Here is a 25,455-nt window from a genome sequence, read left to right on the forward strand (position 1 = left end):
CTTATGGCAAAAAGTGAAGAGGAACTAAAAAGCCTCTTGAAGAGAGTGAAAGAGGAGAGTGAAAAAGTTGGCTTAAAGCTCAACATTCAGAAAATGAAGATCATGGCATCTGGTCCCATCTGGTCCCATCACTTCATGGGAAATAGATGGGGAAAAAGTGGAAACAGTGGCTGACTTTATTTTTCTGGGCTCCAAAATCGCTGCAGATGGTGACTGCAGCCATGAAATTAAAAGGTGCTTACTCCTTGGAAGGAAAGTTATGACCAACCTAGATAGCATACTCAAAAGCAGAGATATTACTTTGACAACAAAGGTCCGTCTAGTTAAGGCTATAGTTTTTCCAGTGGTCATGTATGGATGTGAGAGTTGGACTATAAAGAAAGCTGAGTGCAGAAGAATTGATGCTTTTGAACTCTAGTGTTGGAGAAGACCCTTGAGAGTCCCTTGGACTACAAGGAGATCCAACCAGTCCCTCCTAAAGGAGATCAGTCCTGGGTGTTTATTGGAAGGACTGGTGTTGAAGCTGAAACTCCAGTACTTTGGCCACCTCATGCGAAGAGCTGACTCATCTGAAAAGACCCTGATGCTGGGAAAGATTGAGGGCCAGAGAAGAAGGGGAGGACAGAGGATGAGATGGTTGGATGGCATCACTGACACAATGGAAATGGGTTTGGGTGGACTCCGGAAGTTGGTGATGGACAGGGAGGCCTGGCTGAGGTTCACGCAGTTGCAAAGAGTCGGACAAGACTGAACGACTGAACTGAACTGAATTTACACTGTTCTTGGGAAGGCAGACTAGTACAGCCACTATGGAGAACAGTGTGGAGATTCCTTTAAAAACTGGAAATAGAACTGCCATAAAACCCAGCAATCCCACTGCTGGGCATACACACCAAGGAAACCAGAATTGAAAGAGACACATGTACCCCAGTGTTCATCACAGCACTGTTTACAATAGCCAGGACATGGAAGCAACCTAGATGTCCATCAGCAGATGAATGGATAAGGGGAGGGAGGAGGGAGGAGGGTTCAGGATGGGGAACACATGTATACCTGTGGCGGATTCATTTTGATATTTGGCAAAACTAATACAATTATGTAAAGTTTTAAAATAAAAAAAAAAAAGAAAGAAAGCTGTGGTACCTATACACAATGGAATATTACTCAGCTATTAAAAAGAATGCATTTGAATCAGTTCTAATGAGGTGGATGAAACTGGAGCCTATTATACACAGCGAAGTAAGTCAGAAAGAAAAACACCAATACAGTATATTAATGCATATATATGGAATTTAGAAAGATGGTAACAATGACGCTGTATGCGAGACAGCAAAAGAGACACAGGTGTAAAAACAGACTGTTGAACTCTGTGGGAGAAGGCGAGGGTGTGATAATTTGAGAGAATAGCATTGAAACATATATATTATCATATGTGAAATAGATCACCAGTCCAAGTTTGATGCATGGGGCAGTGTGCTCGGAGCTGGTGCACTGGGATGACCCTGAGGGATGGGATGGGGAGGGAGATGGAAGAGGGGGTCAGGATGGGAAACACATGTACACCCGTGGCTGATTCATGTGACTGTATGGCAAAAACCACAATATTATAAAGTAATTAGCCTCCAAATAAAATTTTAAAATGAATAAATTTTTTAAAATGGGGATAGTAAGAATTTTTATAAGAATTCTTTTATAAGAATTCAATGAAGCCATATGTAAAAATCTCTAACCCACTGTCTTGCATTAGAAAAAAAATCCATTAATGTTGGCTGTTGTCATCAATAATAAAAATTGAAGTTTACAAGTAAAAAAAAAAAAAAAAACAAACACTTAAGAAACCCACGCATGCTCAGTCGCTTGGTGTGTCTGACTCGTTGCAGGCCCATGGACTGTGGCCTGCCATGTTCCTCTGTCCATAGGATTTCCCAGACAAGAATACTGCAGTGGGTTGCCATTTCCTTCTCCAAGGGCTATTCCTATCTCAGGGGTTGAACCCACATCTCCTGGTCTCCTGTATCTCCTTGCATTAGCAGGCAGATTCTTTACCACTGTGCCACTTTGGAAGAAGCCCTAAGAAACCCAGATCCTGGTAACAAATGGCAATGCTAGTTTATCATGTCCCTTTGCCATGAATGGCAAATTTATAAATCGCAAATTTATATTCTGCATAGAGTCCACACAAGTGTTTTTCTTGGCCTACATAATGTTAAAAAAGTAAATATTTCAGCTGTCTTTGGAAGGGGCATGACTTTCCCAGGGACATATACTTTCTAGATTTCCATGAGTCGGTATCTTACATCTGGTCTACTTCACCCATTTACATTATTTCTATCACCCTTGCAGGGGTGGGTGTAAGATGGTGTTATCTGTTCATCCTTATAAATTTGTCTTAAGATTTCTTGTCCCATTTCTCAGAAGTCTCTGTGAAAGAATCCCAGGTGATATTCTATGCAACCAACTCTCTTAAAATATTCTAGGAAGATTTATAGACACAAGTGATACAGATGGAAGCTGTGTTCATTCTTTCATGGATCCCTTTCACAACTGGGGCTCCTGGTAAAGAAGGAAATACAGACTCTCTCCTTGAATCCTCCCAACCCTCATCTCCTGTACTCCCCTTCTTAAGAGAAGATGGGGACATCTTTTCTGGTCCACCAGCCTGCTTCATTCAGTATTTCAGAAATACTTGTAGGTCACCAACCGTATGCTGAGTGCTGTGAGAAGTGCTTAAGAGAACAAAAGAGTATCTCAGAAGTTACCTGATTTCTTCTGCATACACCATGAATCCCTTTCTGAAAATTAACCTTCCAGTTTACCTTGTTTTCCTCTCTGATAAAGCACCTTATCTAACTTATATTTAACCCTTCTATTGTTGTAAGAGTTTGTGCATCCATAGCTACAGAGAAGCAAAGTAAACAGGCTCTATAGCCTGTTCAAAGTCCAGTATAGTTCTTGTTGGGCATTCAAGAAGCAAGGAAACCATTGATCATAAAGGGGATTTGGGAGGCAGGTATACTCTCATTAGTGCCACAATCCTAACACATTTCTTCTCTCTTTATAATTATATAATTATAATAGCAGCCATATAGTTCATGGCCTATGCCAGGACAAAGCATTCTATATATGTTGCCTGGTTGAGTTCTCTCAACACTTGAAAATGGGGGATTTTTAATCTCCATTTTACAAGTTAAGAAATTAAGTGTCAGGATCATTCTGATAGCCAGATCGGGGAAGGATAGGGTGAAGGGACAGTTAGGAAGTTTGGGATGGACATGTACACACTGCCATACTTAAAATGAGTAACTAACAAGGACCCACTGCATAGCACATAGAGCTCTGTTCAATGTCATGTGGCAGCCTGGATGGGAGGGGAGTTTGGAGGAGAATGGATACATGTATATGTATGGTGAGTCCTTTCCCTGCACACCTGAAACATCACAACATTGTTAATTGGCTACACTCCAATTCAAAAAAAAAAGTTTAAAAAAGATCATTTTCCTGGGACAGGGTGGATTCAGGATTTGAACTCTTGCTTTTCTAACTATAAAATATTGACACTTTCAATTTATTACACTGCTCAGAAAATGCAGCATAGTTATTGCAATAATCCCTGTGTTTACATCATGTATAAGACATCATGTTACAGAAATAGATCCTTGTGAATATTTTTAGATAACATGGTTCTAGTAACTGTAGGTAACATATTACATTACTATATATAAAATACATTTGTGCATGCCCAGTCGCTAAGTTCTATCTGACTCTTTGTGACCCCATGGACTGTAGCCTGCCAGGCTCCTCTGTCCATGGAATTTTCCAGGCAAGAATACTGGAGTGGGTTGCCCTTTCTTCCTCCAGCGGATCGTCCCAACCCAGGGATTGAACCTGTGTCTCCTGTAACTCCGGTATTGGCAGGAGTTACTCCTGTATTGGATTCGTTACCACTGATCCACCTGTGAAGCCCATACATAAAATAGATAGCTAACAAGGTCTTGTTTTATAGTGCAGGAAAAGCCTTCCCAGTGCCCTGTTACGGCCAGTGGGAACCACTTACATGTATGTGCATAGCTGATTCACTTTGCGGTGCACCTGAAGCTAACACAAAGCTGTGAATCAGCTAGACTTCTATGCAATTTTTTTAAAGTGATAGTTTTCCTTTTGGGGCCTCAGTCATTCTGGACTCTATGTAGCCCTATGAGCAGATAATGGCTTTTTTTCTGGTCTGGGAACTGGTTTGGCTGGCATTGAATGCCATGTTACTGTGGGTACATCATTTCTCCTCACCTCAGTTTTCTGACCTGTGAAAATGACATATGGGATGAGTTAGTTGATCCCAGAAATCTCCTCTGGTGATGCTGTGATGTAGGCTGCTTCCCATGAGTCCTCTCAAGCCCAGGGCTTGACCCTCTTCCAATCAAGAAAACCACAGCATCTTTTGGGCAGAGCCTGACATGGGAATCAGAGGTCTGGGTTCTTCACCTGGCTGTGTGACCTTGCTCAAGGCACCCTCAGCTCCCCTATAGTTCAAGTGAGCAGAGTCATGGTAATCAGATGACTCACAGGGCCTTCTAATACCACAAGTCTCACCTTCCCTCCCCACAGGGAGCAGAGCGAGGCTGCCTACTCGTATTCCCCGGACATTGTCAGGCAGCTCTGCAAATCAAAGTCCTGGTGCCTCGTGTGTGAAACGGTCTGATTGTTCCTGCTTCACTTAAACCATTCACCTCATAATAACGTTCTGGGGGGTGTCAGTTTATAACAAGGATATAAAAATTATGAACTGGATTTGTCATTGACTTCATGGCCTTTAACGACCCTGCTGTCTCTGTAAGCAGATGGGAAGCAATCTTATGGCTGAAGCTTGGGGAAAGGAATTGTCTGGAAGGCCTTCTGCACAGAAGAAAAGAGCTAGAGAGGCCTGCCTCAGCAGGCAATAGGCTGACATGATAATAAAGTGTGGTGGCAAAATGAAACATTAAAATACCCAATAAAAACCTAACTGCTTCATCACCATTACTAATGAAAATATATGATTGCCTAATAAAATGTTCCATGCCAGCCTCTGGCCATGGATCTGCATTTATTAACACCTGTTACTCCTTCAGTCTCCTTCCTGGGAAGGGCGACCTTGCACCCCAGATGGCCTGTGGCCTGGGGAAATCAGTGTGGAGGTGTTTTTGGCCAGTGGGTCCCACAGGAGAACTTAGGGGTCCAACAGCAGCTGCCTAGCCTCTCCTGGTGCTTTCTCGGGTAACAAAGAGACAAGGACAGTGGCTGGTGAGTCAGCCAGAGCAAGAAAACCGGGGATGCAATCTGTCTCAAATGCACCTTGCCGGCTGGGGACGTGCCAGCTAGGTTATGAACCCAAGGAACAAACCCGCAGGTTCTGCAAAACGAAAGCGTTGAAATACACTTCAGGAAGCAAAACAGGCTTCTTACTGGACATGAAAGAAATAATTGTCTTGCCCCTCCTTAGCTTTTACCTTTTGATGAAAATTTCACCCATTGTTCAAAACAGAGGGGCTTCCCAGGTGGCGCTAGTGTAAAGAATCTGCCTGCTATTGCAGGAGACACAAGAGGTGGGTTCAATTCCTGGGTCAGGAAGACCCCCTGGAGTAGGAAATGGCAATCCACTCTAGTGTTCTCGCCTGGAAAATTCCATGGCAGAGAAGCCTGGTGGGCTAGAATCTATGAGGTCACAAAGAGTCGGACAGGATTAAGTGACTGAGCACATTCAAAACAGAGTCCCCAAGATCACCTAATACATGAAATTTGCTGCCTGACATTCAGAATCAAGCCTCATATTAAAATGCTGCTACTGCTAAGTCACTTCAGTCGTGTCCGACTCTGTGCGACCCCATAGACGGCAGCCCACCAGGCTCCCCCGTCCCTGGGATTCGCCAGGCCAGAACACTGGAGTGGGTTGCCATCTCCTTTTCCAATGCATGAAATTGAAAAGTGAAAGTAAAGACGCTCAGTGGTGTCCGACTCTTAGCGACCCCATGGACTGCAGCCTACCAGGCTCCTCCATCCATCGGATTTTCCAGGCAAGAGTACTGGAGTGGGGTGCCATTGCCTTCTCCGCATATTAAAATATATGTATACTAATTGCATTTACACAGTATTTTATCATTTACAATACTTCTGAAACTTGATAAAAATCACTTGCCACCTTCAGCACTTGCATGATCTCATTTGATCCTAAAATAAAACTTGTGAGTTGGCAGTCTAATTATTCCAAAGTTTAATGAAGAGATATAGAGTGGTCAGTTAAATTACTGATGGTCTCATAGCTTTTAGGTGTCAGAGCTCAATCCCAAATAGTGGTCTCAGATTCTTTAATTTGGTGCCCTGGCACCATGAAAAAATGAAAAGAGCTTACCATGCCCCAAGGTCACCTTTGCCCAAAGAATGGCTGCCACATCCATGCTCAAATATTATTGAAGAAATAATAGAATTAGTGTGATAGTGATGAGGGTTCTAAGGGTGCCTAGAGCCTCCACATAGAGACAGAGGAAGGAGCTAAACAATATGAGCAAGATCGCCTCCTCCAGAAAAGCCCTTTGGTTCTCCCACCTCTGAGCTATCATGTATAAACAGACAGCACTTTGGATTTTGGAAAGTTTTTGACTGTGTTACCAAATCAAGCTTTCCTTGTTACCTGTGTGACACAAGAAGATAGGGTTAGATACTTTTCAAGTTTTTCTTCACTCCAACTCTTCATATCTCTAGTTTGTGATGATAGAAAGGCTTGGTGGTACTAACAGGGGAAAAAAAGAAAAAAAAAAAACATTTAGGTTTAGTCGAAAAGAGAAAAAAATTCCACATCATTAAACAATATTTACCAGAAACTGTTCACATGTCATGTCACTTAGTCTTCAAACAACCTATTTAGGTAAATTATTCAGATCACTATTTCCTATACCCGGAATTTAAGTCTGATTTAAGACCTTTGCTTAGGACACAGAGTGAGGCTGACTTTTTGCCTGGAATTTTCCCATTACACCACACCAGCTCCCAGTGACAGCCGCATCTTGAATTTCCTTGTCTCTAGCAGAAAGACCCTTGGACCTTAAACCCTATTATCTGCCTTACTATGGCTCTCTTCTCGTAACGTGCCTCCCAGTGAAGGCACTTTATTACTGGCTATATCCTCAAATACATTTCTCCTTTCCAGCCACTACAATTTTCACAAGCGGAGGGGCGTTGTTAACTCGAGTTTCCCTCGCTGGACTTGACGTTGGCTGATTGCATTTTGCTGACATGCACTCCTCCTGCTGTGTTGCTGAGACAGTCCCCTATCATTTTTGCATCCCAAGCTGGCAGGGTATGTGGCTTTGCAGCGTCTTTTTTCCACTCCGGAAAGAATAGGATAGAACTGCTTTATGGATGAAAATAAAAGACTCATATAATGAGAAATCCAGATTATTGCTTTCCTACAAGGGAGAGAAGAAAACCTTACCAACATGAATTTTCCTCCTGTCTTCCCTCCCTCCATCCTGCCTTTCCCACTGCCCACTCTTCTTTGTCTTTTTAAAGTATATATCATTTGGAAAGCACAGTTTTACAAACCTGATGGGGAGGTGTATAAATATTGAAAGAATTATTAGTGGTGCTCTAAAGTCTCATTAGGGTTTAGATATGAAATCACTGGGGGCTTCCCAGGTGACATAAGAGATGCGTGTTTAATCCCTTGGTTGGGAAGATCCCCTCCCTGGAGAAGGGAATGGCTATGCACTTCAGTATTCTTGTCTGGAAAATCCCATGGACAGAAGAGCTGGTGGGCTATAGTCCACATGGCTGCAAAGAACAGAATGACTAAAAACTTTTCAGCAACTTACTAGAAATTTTTGCACCCAAATAATTCTCCAGTCACCTAACGGAGTCTCTAAAATCAAAGGCACTAGTCACTCAGGACTCACTGAGAGGAAACGGCCTTCGAGCATAAAGCCAGAGGAAGAGACCAGACTGGCAGGAAGTAAGAGCTGAGGCTTCGAAAAAGAGAAGCATCTAGAGGAGAGGACCGGGAGAATTCTGGAGAATATGGAGCACAAAGGCTAAGATGAATGATAGCAGAAAAGATACGCAGTTTCAGAAGAATAGCTTGCCCTTTCTCAGTTTGGTATAGATCTAACCCAACCAAAACCCTGGAGAAGGAATTGGCAATTCACTTCAGTATTCTTGCCTGGAGAATTCCATGGACAGAGGAGCCTGGCAAGCTACAAACCAAAATGTCTCAAAGAGTCAGACACGACTGAGCGACTCTTTGCACTTTCACCTCAGCCAAGGACAGCCTACTGTCTGCAACCAGAACGTCAGACATCGGGACCCAGGACAGAGTAGAGGGCGGAGCTTGCAGAAGAAGCCTCTACACAGTGCATGATCCTGGAGTCGGTATTTGACCTCCACATTGCTTTTTCATCAGCTGCTTAACTTTAAGCAAATGACAAACTCTCTAAGGATCAGTTTCCTCAGCTGCAAACTGAGAAGCCTATTGCTCCAAGTGATTAATTAGAAGTACTAAATAAAACACTACATTTAAGACACTATGCACACCTGAAAGTGAAAGAGGAGAGTGGAAAAGTTGGCTTAAAGCTCAACATTCAGAAAACTAAGATCATGGCATCTGATCCCATCACTTCATGGGAAATAGATGGGGAAACAGTGGAAACATTGGCTGACTTTATTTTGGGGGGCTCCAAAATCACTGCAGATGGTGATTGCAGCCCTGAAATTAAAAGATGCTTACTCCTTGGAGGGAAAGTTATGACCAACCTAGATAGCCCACTAAAAAGCAGAGACATTACTTTGTCAACAAAGGTCCATCTAGTCTATGGTTTTCTCAGTAGTCATGTATGGATGTCAGAATTGGACTGTGAAGAAAGCTGAGCACCAAAGAATTGATGCTTTTTAACTGTGGTGTTGGAGAAGACTCTCGAGTGTCCCTTGGACCACAGGAGATCCAACCAGTCCATCCTAGAGAAGATCAGTCCTGGATGTTCACTGAAGCTGAAGCTTCAATACTTTGGCCACCTGATGCAGAGAGCTGACTCATTTGAAAAGACCCCGATGCTGGGAAAGATTGAGGGCAGGAGGAGAAGGGGATGACAGAGGATCAGATTGTTGGATGGCATCACTGACTCAATGGACATGAGTGTGGGTGGGCTCCGGGATTGGTGATGGATGGGGAGGGCTGGCGTCCTGCAATTCATGGGGTCGCAAAGGGTCGGACACGACTGAGCAATTGAACTGAACTGAACTGAACTGAATAACTATTTAGCATCACTATGCAGGGTTTTCTTTAAAAAAAAATCAAGGTCATATTATAGAATTTATAGAATATATAGGTCTTTTTTTCCCTTTTTTCTGTAGCTATCTCCATTTTGTAACTCACTCTCTTCCTTGGGGATAAGTTAGGGGAGGAAATAAATGGAAAGTGTTGTGATGAAAAACTCTATGACTGCATAGTGAATGAGTATGCTAAGTCGCTTCAGTCATGTCTGACACTTTGTGACCCTATGGACCGGGCTCCTCTGTCCATGGGGATTCTCCAGGCAAGAACACTGGAGTGGATTGCCATGACCTCCTCCAGGGGAATCTTCCCAACCCAGGGATCGATCCCATGTCTCTTACATCTCCTGTACTGACAGATGGGTTCTTTACCACTAGCACCATGTAGGAAGTCTGAGTAATGAATGGTTCATGCTTAAATAGTTAAGAGACACAAACTTGCAGGAAGCATGTCTTAGAGGAGTGGTGTGGCCCAAGGAGAGGCTCGGGGTCCATCAGTTCTTTGTGTCTAGATCTGGGGTCTGACTCCAGGAGAATCCAAAACCCAGCTGTCAGGATCCAGATTCCATTCCAGTTCTACTGATGGTTTACAATTAACCTTAAGATTCTAGCTGTCCCGGGACACAGAGCAACCACTCTGTCCCCTTGTGAATCAATTTTGGCAAGGAAATGGTGCCCTTTAGGTAATGAGTAGGCAAGGGTAGGGAGCAGCAGTAAGCTCAGAGAGAATGGTCAGAAGTGGCTACTCTAGACAGACAGGCTGCGAAAACTCATTTTAGTCATTTATTCACCAACAAACATTTATGTGGTACCTACTCTGTAAGTCATCGATGTACACTTTATTGCTTTTGTGCAAGCCTTCTCCTTTCTGTCTCCACCCAGAACAAAAATGTAGGGGCTTTAGCGGGGGAAAAAAAGGATGATATATGGACAGTCCACAGCAAGACTGACTGCTTACATGCAGGGAATTTTCAGAGAGACATTCATTCAACCCACATTTATTGAAACCTTTTCTGTCCAGGCATCATGATAAGCACTGTTAGAAAAACAAAGATGAATAAAACATAGTTGCTGCCCTTGAGGATCTCACAGTCCAGTGGATAAGACAAACATAAAGGAAATAAGACTAACGCAGAGTGATACATGTTGAAATAGAGTGGTAGGGAATGGGCTCTCGGAAAAATCCCGAGTGCTTAGGGAGGGCTCTTTGTCTGGTGCTTTGCAACTGAGAGCCAGACCAGAGAAGAAAGCGCAAGATGGAGGGAGACCTTCACCCTGGCTTGGAGGGGAGAGGGAATGCTAGCTGGGAGATGGGGGTTCTGGGATTAATGAGCAAAATATCAGGCTTTTGTATAGATTTGGGGTGTTTCATTTTGCTCTACAGAGTGAAGGTCAGCCATTTAAACATAATGCTTACAAATCACAACACCCAGAAAGATAAAGCAACTTAGAGTCATTTAGCCAGAAACTGCCAGAACCCAAACCACAGCCATCAGTGCTTCTCGGGATTTTCTGCAGCGAATGGCAGCCTCTCAAAGGCATAACAGCATGGGTTGTGAACTCACCAGCCCTTATTTCTGTAATAGGTTTGCCTGTTTCAAGCACTGTGCTTATACTGATAAATGTTTACTGTGGTTACTAAAAATAGCATCTCAATGAAATTCCTGGACAGTGCAAGTTGCTTCTCCACCAGTTATATTCTCTCTTTTATGTAAACTTCAACCCATCCTATGGCAACCAGAAGGTCAGTTAAAATATGAAAATCTGGGGAGATGGGAGGTGGTATTCTGTGCCCTTGTGTGGAGGGGAGTCATTGGAGGCAGGGGACAGAGGAGGGTGAGAAGTATTATCAGAGCATTCCTGGCATAGCAGATGAAGTCCATACAAAACTTGGTCCAATAAGATCCACTGCTTTTTTCTTTTTCTCTCTCAGCTTTAGAATTGGACCAGTGGGCGGGGCAGCTGTCTTTCCCTCCTAGGAAATAAGAATATATTTACAGAGGAAGAATAATTTCTTACTCTCATTTCTCAGACAACCTCTATGTAACCAACACTTATTAAATGAGACTTTAGTTATACACTACAGGCAAATGAATTTGACTTGAGATTTCAATCACAATGAAAATGCAATTATGCAGAGCTAACATTTGGGAAATTTGCAACCCTTCCCCCACAGATATCTTTTCCTAAATTGTCTGGTAATGCATCTGTCCTGTTCTGGTTAATTCTGGCAAAGGAAAATACAGAACCCTGACTGGTCCAAAGATTGGCCTAACTTGCCTTTTCCACAGGAAGATAAGACCATCCGTAAAAGTCTATCTCAGAGCCTGTCAGAAAATTCTGCTAACAGTTGGTGTTTAATAAATGCTGACTCACTAGGAGGGCACTACTTTACTACCAAGCTTTGAAAGAATCAGTCTTTTTTGCTCAAAAGAGACAGCTTTTATATTCACATGGGACCGTTTTAGCAATAAATCTCATTGAACTACTAAGTTTAAGAAACTGTGAAGTATGATAAAATATTAATAGGAGTTCCTACTTCTCAGGAGCTTATAAACTACATAGTAAAACTAAGAAATATGGTAAGTTGATAAACAATTTTAAAATTAGAAATTTAATATATTATAAGATAGTAAATGCTAGAGCTTCCCTGGTGGTTCAGTGGTAAAGAATCCTCCTGCCAATACAGGAGACGCAAGAGACCCGTGTTCAATCCCTGGGTCCAGAAGATCCCCTGGAAAAGAATAGAAAAAATGTCAGATGGGACTTGACATTTTAAATTTTCGTGGGGACAGTGGTCAGGGTGGACCTTATTTAGAAGGTGACAATTGAACATGGACTCAAAAGAAGTGGGGGTGATTGTGATGAGGATGTGAGGATCCCAGCAGAAGAGCCAGCCAGTGAAAGGATTTAGGAAAGGCTCTGCAAGGAGACTGGTGAGACTCAAGCAAGAGAAGAACAATAGAAGAAAAGATCCGATGAGACTGAAAGGCAGATCATACAGAGCCCTGTGGGCACCTAAAATGACTTTGGCTTTGTTCTGTGTGAAATGGGAAACCATTTCAGGGTTCTAAGCAGAAAGATGACTCAATCTTACTTAAGTTCTAAAAGGATTCTTCTGGCTGTTGTGTGGAAAATAGAACCCAGGGAACCAGAAATGAAGCCTGGGGACCTGTTACAAGTGTTGCAGCAATCCAGGGAAAAGACTATGGTAGTGGGATGAACAAGAAGTGATAATGAAAGTGGTAAAAAGTGGTCAGACAGGGGCTTCCCTGGTGGTCCAGTGGTTAAGACATCATGATCCCAATGCAGGGGAACAGGGAGCAAGAGTTCGATCTCTGGTCAGGGAACATAGATTTCACATGGGTGTGCATGCTAAGTCACTTCAGTCATGTCTAACTCTGAGACCCTATGGACCCACTCTGATCACTGTCCCCCAGATACCCCACAGGCTATTCATAAGTGACTAATATTTATTAAAATCTTATAATATGCCAGGCACTATAAATGATGATTTTCAATGGATGACTGTATGTAGCCATCACAATGGCCCTATAAGAGAGGTGCAATTTTATCCCTATCTTACAGATGGGAAACTTAAATTTTAGAGAGATTGAATAAGGTTAGTGAGTGTCAGAGGTAGAATTTAGGCCTAGGCTTTCTACCTGAAGAGCCCAAGCCCCTAGACCCTACACCTTCCCCACCCACCTCCCCCACCGCCACTCCCACCCCAACCCAACAACAACCGTTCCCCAATAAACAGGAGACTCTTTGGAATTTTACTCTAGATTCCAGAGCACCAACACCAATTCCTTTTCCGGACTTCACTTTCCTTACCATCAAATAAAGGGTTTGGATCGAAAGTTTTCTGAGGTTCTGTTCTGATATGCCATTTTATTCATTCAAGTAATTTGGGTTTAATAGGGTCACAGTGGAAGTGATTACATTCACAGAACTAATATTGTGAAAGAAAGGCAGAGGGGTGAGTTCTAAATCCTACTCATTCTTCAGATAGCCTGGAAAGATTTCATCTACCCTTCAACACCTTATTTTACACAACCCAGAGATAGTGAATAGATCCTTTGGGGTGCTTAGTCGATCAGTTGTGTCTGACTCTTTGTGACCCCCATGGACTATAGCCCACCAGGCTCCTCTGTTCATGGCGATTCTCCAGGCAAGAATACTGGGGTGGGTTGCTGTGCCCTCCTGCAGGGGATCTTCCCAATCCAGGGATCAAACCCAGGTCTCCCGCATTGCAGGTGGATCCTTTACTGTCTGAGCCACCATGGAAGCCCAAGAATATTGGAGTGGGTAGCCTATCCTAATCTGGGGGATCTTCCCAACCCAGCAATCGCACCGGGGTCTTCTGCATTGCAGGCAGATTCTTTATCAGCTGAGCTACCCAGGAAACCGTCCTTGGGTAATGTGATGCATATTTAAAGTACACTTCAAATTAGATATAATCTTAGGTCCACATAGCATTTTTTAAAGAATATTTATTGAATATTCTTTTAAAGAATATTATTTGGATGCATTGAGTCTTAGTTGTGGTGCTCGGTTTTAATTACCCCAAAGCATGTGGAATCTTCCCAGACCAGGGAACAAACCTGTGTCCCTTGCATTGCAAAGGGGGTTTCCTACCTCTGGGCCACCAGGGAAGTCCCACATAGTGTTAAAAAAAAAAAAATTAGCTTACTAATGACTGGGAAGATGGGGAGGGAATATGCTTCTGACTGGTACAAGGAAGAGAAATCCAATAACCTCTTTTACCTTTCAATACTAAAAGCTTGAGTTAGAATGATTGAACATCAAACTATAAATATAAAAGAGTATGGAAATATGAGAAAACAATCCCAGCCATGCTGAAAGCAATGGGGTATTCAGACCGGATGTGACCATATGGGACAGGCAGGCATATCTAGAAATGGTCAGGTTCACTCAGATCGACTGTCATCATCAGCCAGGCTGAGATGGCCAGTTTGAGAAGGTGAGGTAGGACAGAAAGAGCCTTGCAGCAATATGGTTTCTCATAATCTCCACTCTTGCCTCTGCCCTGGCCTGTCTCCCTCTAGCCAGACCATCCTGACCCACTGGGCAATACGGCAAAGACCTTGGTCCTATGTAATGAGTGCCTAATTCCCCTCATCCTAGTCGTCTGGATCCAGCCTTTTGGCTGTTGTATCTTGCCCACACTTAACCAAATAAGTATTTGGGCTCCTGGGTAGAACACAGCTGAGCGACTTCACTTTCACTTTTCACTTTCATGCATTGGAGAAGGAAATGGCAACCCACTCCAGTGTTCTTGCCTGGAGAATCCCAGGGACAGGGGAGCCTGGTGGGCTGCTGTCTATGGGGTCGCACAGAGTCGGACACGACTGAAGCAACTTAGCAGCAGTAGCAGCAGCAGCAACACCTGCTGAGTTAGATTAACTGTCCTGATTCCTCCCAGTACTCTCACCCCATTGTTGCCTAATTGACACACAACCATCTCCATCACGTAGCTTGTCAGCTCAGGTGTCTATGTGCTAAACCTTCCTCATTGAATCTGGGTATGAGCTGGGCTTGTCTCTGTGCTCTAGAGTTCTGATATTCCTTCCTAGATGGGAAAAATTTCATAAGCAAGAAAGCATCTTATCTGAGAATGACTTGTGTTTGGATCAAAGCAGGAATGCTGGGACTTGTGCCCTGCAGATGGTGCTGAGGTTGGGATGGGAAACTCTATCAGCGTGAGTCACCTCTCAGAGCAGGACCCTGTGGTCCTTGTCTCACCACCACCATGTACTCTGTCTGCCTTCTGTCTATGGAAACCTTTAGTCTAAGAATAAGTTTAATCAGAGAAGTGAGAAATATGGAAACAGAGGAAAACAGTCAAAGGAGACCAAATACTAACAATGTAGTCATTAAGCATAGTCAAAGAAATTTAGTTCTTTCTCAGGGGCCATAGATAATATTCAGAGCCATATCCTTTGAGCTGTCACATAGATACTAAAACCCCAGATGGAGAAGTTAACTACAAGATGACCAGACTATACCCAGGATATGACCTGCCACAATTCTGAGAACTGGACACAGAGAAATGGGAACAAATGGACTCTAGAAATGAAGATTAGCTGTACCTAAAACAACCAAGGTGACACTGGTCAGAGCACCGATGACCAATCTAAAGAAGATTGTCAGAGATGACTGTGCTGCTCTGACAACCCCCAAACCCTGCTTCTGTCTATAAAAGCTCTTGCCCCCCACTGGTTGCCAGTGGAAAAGGAGTGGCCTTTGGACACCTGTTTGCCACCCTCCCCCCCCCCCCCCCCGAGTTGCTGGCAACTGACAAAACATGGTCCACTGGAAAAGGCAAACCAGTTCAGTATTCTTGCCTTGAGAACCCCATGAACAGTATGAAAAGGTAAAAAGACAGGACACTGAAAGATGAACTCCCCAGGTCGGTAGGTGCCCAATATGCTTATGATACTAAAGGTAGGTGGAAAAATATTTCCAGAAAGAGTGAAGACATGGAGCCAAAGCAAAAACAACACCATTTGTGGATGTGACTGGTGATGGAAATAAAGTCTGACGCTGTAAAGAGCAATATTGCATAGGAACCTGGAATATTAGGTCCATGAATCAAGGCAAATTGGAAGTGGTCAAACAGGAGATGGCAAGAGTGAACATCAACATTCTAGGAATCAGAGAATTAAAATGGACTGGAATGGGTGAATTTAACTCAGATGACCATTATATCTACTACTGTCGGCAAGAATCCCTTAGAAGAAATGGAATAGTCATCGTAGTCAACAAAAAGAGTCCAAAATGCAAAACTTGGATGCAATGTCAAAAACACAAAGTGATCTCTGTTCATTTCCAAGGCAAACCATTCAGTATCACAGTAATCCAAATCTGTGCCCTGACCAGTAATGCTGAAGAAGCTGAAATTTAACTGTTCTATGAAGACCTACAGACCTTCTAGAACTAACATCCAAAAAAGATGTCCTTTTCATTATAGGGGACTGGAATGCAAAAGTAGGAAGTCAAGAAACACCTGGAGTAACAGGCAAATTTGGCCTTAGAGTACAAAACGAAGCAGGGGAAAGGCTAACAGAGTTCTGCCAAGAGAACACACTGGTCATAGCAAACACCCTCTTCTGCAACACAAGAGAAGATTCCACACATGGACATCACCAGATGGTCAATATCAAAATCAGATTGATTATATTCTTTGCAGCCAAAGATGGAGAAGCTCTATACAGTCAGCAAAAACAAGACCACGACCTGACTGTGGCTCAGATCATGAACTCCTTATTGCCAAATTCAGAATTAAATTGAAGAAAGTAGGGAAAACCACTAGACCATTCAGATATGACCTAAATCAAATCCCTTATGACTATACAGTGGAAGTGACAAATAGATCCAAGGGATTAGATCTGATAGAGTGTGTCTGAAGAACTATGAATGGGGGTTCATGACATTCATTGTACAGGAGGCAGTGATCAAGAACATCCCCAAGAAAAAGAAATGCAAAAAGGCAAAATTGTTATCTGAAGTGGCCTTACAAATAGCTGAGAAAAGAAGAGAAGCAAAAGGCAAAGGAGAAAAGGAAAGATATACCCATTTGAATGCAGAGTTCCAAGGAATAGCAAGGAGAGATAAGAAAGCCTTCCTTGGTGACCAATGCAAAGAAATAGAAGAAAACAATAGAATGGTAAAGACTAGAGATCTCTTCAAGAAAATTTGAGATACCAAGGGAATATTTCATTCAAAGATGGGCATAATATAGGATAGAAATGGAATGAACCTAACAGAAACAGAAGATATTAAGAAGAGGTGGCAAGAATACACAGAAGTACTATGCAAAAAAGATCTTCATGACCCAGATAATCACGATGGTGTGATCACTAACCGAGAGCCAGACATCCTGGAATGCGAAGTCAAGTGGGCCTTAGAAAGCATCACTATGAACAAAGCTAGTGGAGGTGATGGAATTCCAGTTGAGCTACTTCAAATCCTAAAAGATGATGCTGTGAAAGTGCAACACTCAATATGCCAGCAAATTTGGAAAACTCAGCAGTGGCTATGGGACTGGAAAAGGTCAGTTTTCATTCTAATCCCAAAGAAAGGCAATGTCAAAGAATGCTCAAACTACTGCACAATTGCACTCATCTCACACGCTAGTAAAGTAATGCTCAAAATTCTCCAAGCCAGGCTTCAACAGTATGTGAAATGTGAACTTCCAGATGTTCAAGCTGGATTTACAAAAAGCAGAGGAACCAGAGATCAAATTGCCAACATCTGCTGGATCATCAAAAAAGCAAGAGAATTCCAGAAAAAAATCTACTTCTGCTTTGTTGATTATGTCAAAGCTTTGGACTGTGTGGATCACACAAACTGGAAAATTCTAAAAGAGATGGGAATACCAGACCATCTGACCTGCCTTCTGAGAAATCAGTATGAAGGTCAAGAAGCAGCGGTTAGAACTTGGAACAATGGACTGCTTCCAAACTGGGAAAGGAGTATGTCAAGGCTGTATATTGTTACCCTGCTTATTTAACTGATATGCAGAGACCATCATGAGAAATACCGGGCTGGATGAAGTACAAGGGGAAATCAAGATTGCCTGGAGAAATATCAATAACCTCAGACATACAGATGACACCACCCTTATGGCAGAAAGCAAAGATGAACTAAAGAGCCTCTTGATGAAAGTGAAGAGGAGAGTGAAAAAGTTGGCTTAAAACTCAATATTCAGAAAACTAAGATCATGGCATCAGGTCCAATCACTTTCTGGCAAACAGACGGGGAAACAATGGAAACAGGGAGAGACTTTATTTTGAGGGGCTCCAAAATCACTAAATGGCAACCCACTGCAATGTTCTTGCCTGGAGAATCCCATGGACAGAGAAGCCTGGTAGGCTGCAGTCCATGGGGTCACAGAGTCGGACACGACTGAAGCGACTTAGCAGTAGCAGCAAAATCACTGCAGATGGTGACTGTAGCCATGAAATTAAAAAACACTTGCTCCTTGGAAGAAAAGCTATGATGAACCTAAACAGCATATTAAAAATCAGAGATGTTACTTTGCCAACAAACGTCTGTCTAGTCAAAGGTATGATTTTTCCAGTAGTCATGTATGGATATGAGAGTTGGACTGTGAAGAAAGCTGAGCGTTGAAGAATTGATGCTTTTGAACTGTGGTGTTGGAGAAGACTCTTGAGAGTCCCTTGGACTGCAAGGAGATCCAACCAGTCCATCCTAAAGGAAATCAGTCCTGAATATTCATTGGAAGGACTGATGCTAAAGCTGAAACTCGAATACTTTGGCCACCTGATGTGAAGAACTGACTCGTTTGAAAAGACCCTGATGCAGGGAAAGACTGAAGGCAGGAGAAGGGGATGGCAGAGGATGAGATGGTTGGATGGCATCACTGACTCAATGGACATGGGTTTGAGTAAACTCCGGGAGTTGGTGATAGACAGGGAAGCCTGGCGTGCTTCAGTCCATGGGGTCACAAAGGGTTGGACATGACTGAGCAGCCGAACTGAACTGAAAGAAAACAAACTTTCTTTTCCACCAGCCTGGCCTGTTTATTGGCTTCTAAGCAGTGAGCAGCCAGAGCCACACACACACACGGCTTCAATAACATCTTGAGGCTAGATGAAGAGTGGGAGTGAAGGCACAGTGCCACACAATGACCGTGCAAGAAATAAGAGGTGAAAGAAGGAACAGTGGGCCACTTGGAGGTAATGTGGATAATCTGGAGGCAGAGAACCCTCTCCTGCAGGCCTTGGCAGGCACTTTCATTTGGGGACTTCAATATGGGTTCATTTATATTTGATAGACCCTTTAATTCAGCGCTGAAAGCTAGGCTTCTGAGTCAAAAAGATGGATTCGAATCCCAGCTCTACTAACTGTTAGCTGCCTTGTGATTGTTCCAGAATTTCTACAGTGAGTGCTCGAGGGGAGCCATCTGGTTGGAATAAGTGCTTGGGAACTTGTCTTAAAAATGTCTTGGCTTAGTGTAATAAGTAATGTTGAAAAGAATTAAGTGTCCATATCTAAGAATGCCTGAGGGTGGAATGGATGAGTGGTATTAGTCAGCTATTGTCACAATAATGCTACATAACAAATAACCACAAAATCTCAATGGCATATAACAATAAGCTTTTATTTCCTCACTCACTAGTGTGCAGGTCAGCTGGGTAGGTTTGCTTCAGGCTACTGATCTGTTGGTCACTGGAGATCAGCTCCTCTACGTTGTAGGTGGCTGAGTCTGCCTTCAAGGAGAGGACACTTTCAGGTTTCTTCTGCCTGTTTTACAACTTCCTTGAACCAGTGGTTCTCTGAGACATTTTCTATTCCTGGAGAAAGGCAAGGGCCCAGGAGAGTAAACCCAACCACACAAGCACATTTCAAGCCTTTACTCAAGTCACATCCACTGGCCCAATGGTCAAAGCAAGCCTTAGGGCCAAGCCAGAAGTCAAATGACAGGGAAGTGAGTACCTTTTACTCCTGTAGCAGAGAAAGGGTGTGGGTGTAAAACACAAGAGGTGGAGCAGAGGCCAAGCCACCTTTTGATAGAGTTGCAAAATGCAAGTCTCTGAAAATTTCTAACTGAAGCTTCCATTTTCTTGTCTATAAATTTAAGCTGCTCTAACCTGGTGGTTCAGATGGTAAGGAAACTGCCTGCAATGCAGGAGAACCAAGTTTGATCCCTGGGTCAGGAAGATCACTTGGAGAAGGAAATGTCATCCCATTCAGTATTCTAGCCTGGCGAATTCCATGAACAGAGGAGCCTAGGGGGCTATAGTCCATAGGCTTACAAAAGGGTCAGACACGATTTAGCAACTGAACAACAATAACAATAGCAAGCAAGAGGCTGGAGCCCGGATTTCCAAAAAGGAGGTAAAGGTAGAGAAAGTCTGGGAGCCCAGGGATAATGCAGGGGTATTCAGAGCTCTGTGAACCACTATGGATCCTACAGTGACAAGGCTGATGGAGCTTCCATGCTGGATGGGATCTGGGGCCCTGCGAGCCACTGGGGTCCACCAAGCTTCCCCTTGGATCTACTGATCTTTCTTCTGTCTTTTCCAGTTTTACCTACAAGTTTGTAAACTAGACCATGAACTCCAAAGGGCCAGGAATTCCTCTCAGTTGTGTTTGGAACCACCACTCCCTTCCTTCCTCTCTCCTCACTGACCCTGTCACACCAGCCACAAATCTTTGGACATAATTGTTATTTGCTGCTCAGTTGCTGATTCCTGCCTGATTCTTTGTGCCTCCATGAACTGTAGCCCCCCAGGCTCCTCTGTCCTCCACTATCTATCTCCCAGGGTTTGCTCAAATTCATGTCCATGTGTATAGTAGGTCTTTTGTATTTGCTGAATTAAATATTGTGTCAACCTGAGGAAAATTCTCCACTAGGGTCATTGTCAGTGATGAATTGCCAAAGCTCATTTCTCTCCTTCCTGGAGTACCTTGGATATCAAGAGTCACAGAACAAACCCACTTGCATATTCCCATGCTGAAACACACACACACACTCATTTACAGTTTAATCATTCTATTTATCCTCTGGGTTACCAGCACTGGGGGTGAAGAAAATGTGAAAAAGAAAGAATGAAGAAAAAAAAGTCTCATTTTAAACATTGCAGCTAATTCCATTAATTATGTTGTGATGCAATTAAGCATTTCATTTCAGAGCTATTAAAGCTTAAATTATTTATTAATAATTACAGATCATTACCTGATAGTGTTCACTCTGCAGAACAGGTGATGAATAATTCATCAGCTCTGACATGGCTCCCTCCTCATAGCCCTCTTTAGATGGTGTCTATATTTGTACATGTCAGCTTGCCGATATATGTGCCTGTTTATGTGAACCAACCTGTTCCTTCTCTTTATACAGGATCTTCCTGAAACCTGAATGTCGTTTAAAACTTTTCACTCTTAAAGTTTTATAGCATAGATTGTAGGTGAGATATAAATAACAATGATATTGAGAAGATAAAAAGGTGCATTTTCTTCTCACAGCTGAGATGGACTTCAGCTCTGAGTGAATTAGAAATGCATTTATTCATTACAGAAGTTTTCTCCCTCCCCTCTCCTCTATTTCAGGAGCTTTAATAATTATTATTATTGTATTGTTACTATATATGTTATTACTATATACAATCATGAGCACAAATTAATACTTTGGTTTAAAACCTGTTGAAAGGTTTTTTTTTTTTTATCAAAATTAAAATTATTAAAATTCAGGTGTATGAAAGAATGTCATAATGAATCAATGACAGTAGCAATTGACATTTGATTACTGATATTGCAGTGAGATATTGACATTTGATTACTGATATTTCAGTGAGATAAAAACCAAAATCCAGTTAATACTGAGCCTATCCAATCAATTTTAGCATCATCTACAGGGGTTCACCCTAATGTCATATCCGTGAAGAATTCCAAGTGATGTCGCTAATTACCCACATTGGAAATTACTCAAGCTATATAGATAGATACATAGATAGATAGATAGATACACACCAGGAGAGCACAGTTACACATGACTGATTAGATCACATACCATCTATACAGACATAAGTGAACAGTGCTCTATTTTAAGATTTTAGCATAAAGAGCATGTCTTTACTCAACACACGCTTTCTGAGTATCTAAGTTATGCCAACACAATGCTGAGGCAAGAGGTTTTGGCAGATTCAAAACACAGTTTCTAATAGCTTTATAACACGCTAGTTTTCAGTTGATCTTCCATTGTTTCTCTATGTTCTGAATTTCCCAGGAATGAGATAAGCTTTCCATTCTAAACAAGATTGATTTTTTGTGACAAAATTGATTGTCAAAAGTTGATTTTTGTCACAAAAATCAATCAATTTACCATGTCATGTCCTCTGCCTCAGCCTGTGTAGACCTGCCTTTAGCTCTTCAGGGCAGAGTCAATGCTGTATGTTGTGGTTGGATTCAGTATGTTGAGATGTGCCAGCCCTTTTCCAACTTAATCTTCCAAAACTCATATTTTAGGCATATACCTAAAGCTTCTTACCCAAGGCTTCTAAAAATTTTCTCTTGCCCAGGGATCTAAAACTATAGATATCATATGGATAAAAACCAGCAGAGAAAAGCAAGTTTCAGAAACAGCCCTGCATTATAATATTTATATAAAATTTTTGAAATGTGAAACCTTGAATCCAGCAGATTTGACCTGCCAGCTGTGGTTTGCTGAAGCCTAGCCCTGTGAAAGTAGATTCTAGAGGGAGACTGAAAGACAAGAGCTGAGGATTTCTCAGTGAACTTGAATCTATTCTCATCTTCCTTGTGGTCCAAGCTCTGGAACCTCTACACAGAATCTATGTGGCAATTCATTACCAATGAGAGACACCTAATTTCCTTGACTGCCACAACACCAACAATCTGTTTTTCTTCCTTTTCAAATAGTTTAGTCTGGTTCACCAGAATTTTGACTAAACTGTCAGCTGTGTGTAACCTATTCTCCTTATCGGTACACATTTTACTCCTGAACATTATACAAATTAATAACTACTTTCAACAGCATAAATATATATCATTTTAGTTTCCCTGGGGCTACATCAACTGAGAGCACAATCATGGGAAATTGGTCACAGTGATGGTGTTCTCCGGTTTATAGACTTTTATGGCAAAAATGCTGGAGAAGCAGCCCTACAAATGTTGCCTTTTATGTTTAGAGGACCCTGAGATTGTCTAAAAGTGGCCTCTGAGTAACTATTGTAATTTTCCATTTGGCTGCAGGGTCACCTCCTGTTTTGTTTTCTCACTCATGTTTGGTGATACGACCTTTCATTTTACTGGAGCCCTTACATCTCTATCTCTCTCTGTGAGACCCTGGCTCAAGACCACAAGGAACAGAAAGGAACGATAATGTGAGTGACACCAGACAGTGCTACTTTTGAAATCTTCTTTCCCTCAAACTTCTAGGCACGTTTCCAGGATGTGGTAGGTAAACCCTAAGGTCTGACCAGGATCACAGCAGAAGGCAAATGATGTATTCAAACAAGAGAAAGTTTAATAAGGGGACTATATACAAAGATGTGGCAGGGTTCAGAAAGCCATAAAGAATATTACAATATCTCCAGGACTGGCCACCATGCTGTGGGTTTACGGACAGGGACAGAGGGCTTACTGAGACCTGGAGAAGGTAGTTCTACAGACAGGGCTGCCAGGCAAGAGCTCTGATCCTCTAAGAGGATGCAACAAGCTCATGACAACTCAACAAGGAGGAAACTGGAGCCCCCTTTATCCTAAACCTCTGCAAGTACCTCTATTTGGCCCCAAACCGAGTGGAAACCAGGAAGCAAGTGAGAAAGTTATTGTGGTTTCTATACATCAACCTCCTAGAACACAGAGCTGTGTAGATCAGGGCACAGCATAGATCTGGAGGGTCGATCAGAAAGGTCCAGTTCACCCTCTCTCACTTTTCCCATAGAGTGACTTATTTTCTTGTCTTTTATACCATCTGGAAGGTTAAAAAATTTCTTAACCTTGTTTTCTGCCTTCAGGACTAAACACTGCCCCCGTTCTTTACCTTTCCAGGAAAAGGCTCATCAGAAATGTATTTCAGAGTAGTAGCACTAAACGGATTCTCAAATTCTGATTCTACCACTTCCTGGCTAGGTGCTTAAGCAAGCTATTTAAAGTTTCTCTGCTTCAGTTTTCTTATTTACAAAGTGATGGTGATAATAGTGCCTACCTCGGGAGGTCACTTTTGACATGTAAAGTACTAGGAAAGGTGCCCGGCACATAATCGGTGATTATAGATGCAGGCTGTTGTTGTTGCTGTTTCGTCTCTAAGTCACGTCCATCTCTTTTGTGCCCTATGGTCTGTAGCCTGCCATGCTCCTCTGTCCATGGGATTTTCCTGGAAAGAATATGGGAGTGGGTTGCCATTTCCTTCTCTAAGGATCTTCCCAAACCAGGTATCAAACTCATGTCTCCTGTATCAGCAGGCGGTTTCTCTAGTGCTGAGCCTCCTGAACCCCATAGATGCAGATTAGCTACTTTTTAAACAAACCCTGGCTGATAGTACAGATTGTTGTTTAGACATTCACAATATCATAGTAACAAGCCTTGGGTTGAGCTTTGAGACCCTTGTTCTATGTATTACATACTACAATTAACATGTAGATATCATGACTGTGATACTCTGGTTTCATTCCTAATACTTTCTGACCTGAGACTTTTGTGAAATCTCTTTCTGGAGAAACTAAGGGAACTGTCTCCTTGAACTGCAAGGAGATCAAACCAGTCAATCCTAAAGGAAATCAACCCTGAATATTCATTGCAAGGACTGGTACTGAAACTGAAGATCCAATACTTTAGCCACCTGATGTGACAAGCCGACTCATTGGAAAAGACCCTGATGCTGGAAAGACTGAAGGCAAGAGAAGAAGGAGAAAAAGAGGATGAGATGCTTGGATGGCATCAGTGACTCAATGATCATGAATTTGAGCAAACTCTGGGAGATAGTGAAGGATAGAGAAGCCTGGCATGCTATAGTCCATGGGGTCACAAAGAGTCAGACAAGACTTAGTGAGTGAACAAGAGAACTGTCTCTGGTCTGACTTTGTTTGAATCTTCTCCTTTGTTTTATTGTTCACTCTCAGTTCATGTCCTGTGTTAATTCATGACCTCCTTGAACTGGGATCTATTTCCAAAGATCTCTATATATTTCAATTCCAGACAACTTCTACACTGATCTGGGCAAAACTGGTGTGTTTTGAGTCTCTGAGACATTCTTCTCTAGCTTCCAGTTAGCAGCACTAGATTAGCCATTTCCTTCACCTTGAGGTACTTGGAATGATGCATCGGTTATCTGTTGCTCTGTAACAAATTTCCTCAAAATGCAAAGGCTTAAAGCGATATGTATGTATTGTTAGGGCTCCTGAAGGTCAGAAATCCAGGCATGACTTAACTGGACACCTCTGCTCTGTGTCTCTTTCAGATTACGATCAAAGTACTGGCTTATGAAGGCTCGACTGGAGGAAAATGCTCTTTCAACCTCTCTCCTGTGGCTGTTGGTAGGCTCAGCTCTGTTGGCCAAAGACATCAGTTCCTTGGTCACATCATAGTGTCTGTCTTCACTCAGAGCAAATGAGTGTATGAGCCAGAGAGGGGCACCCAAGATAGAAAATA

General features: G+C 42.5%; 1 pseudogene; it reads right to left on the reverse strand.

Moving 5' to 3' along the window:
- The window catches only part of LOC139184412 (enhancer of rudimentary homolog pseudogene), a 172,194-nt pseudogene extending 151,118 nt beyond the window's left edge, over window positions 1–21,076 (reverse strand).
- Window positions 21,077–25,455: the final 4,379 nt, after the last annotated feature.

Source organism: Bos indicus, chromosome 8 (assembly GCF_029378745.1).
Source record: "Bos indicus isolate NIAB-ARS_2022 breed Sahiwal x Tharparkar chromosome 8, NIAB-ARS_B.indTharparkar_mat_pri_1.0, whole genome shotgun sequence".
Lineage (NCBI taxonomy): Eukaryota > Metazoa > Chordata > Mammalia > Artiodactyla > Bovidae > Bos > Bos indicus.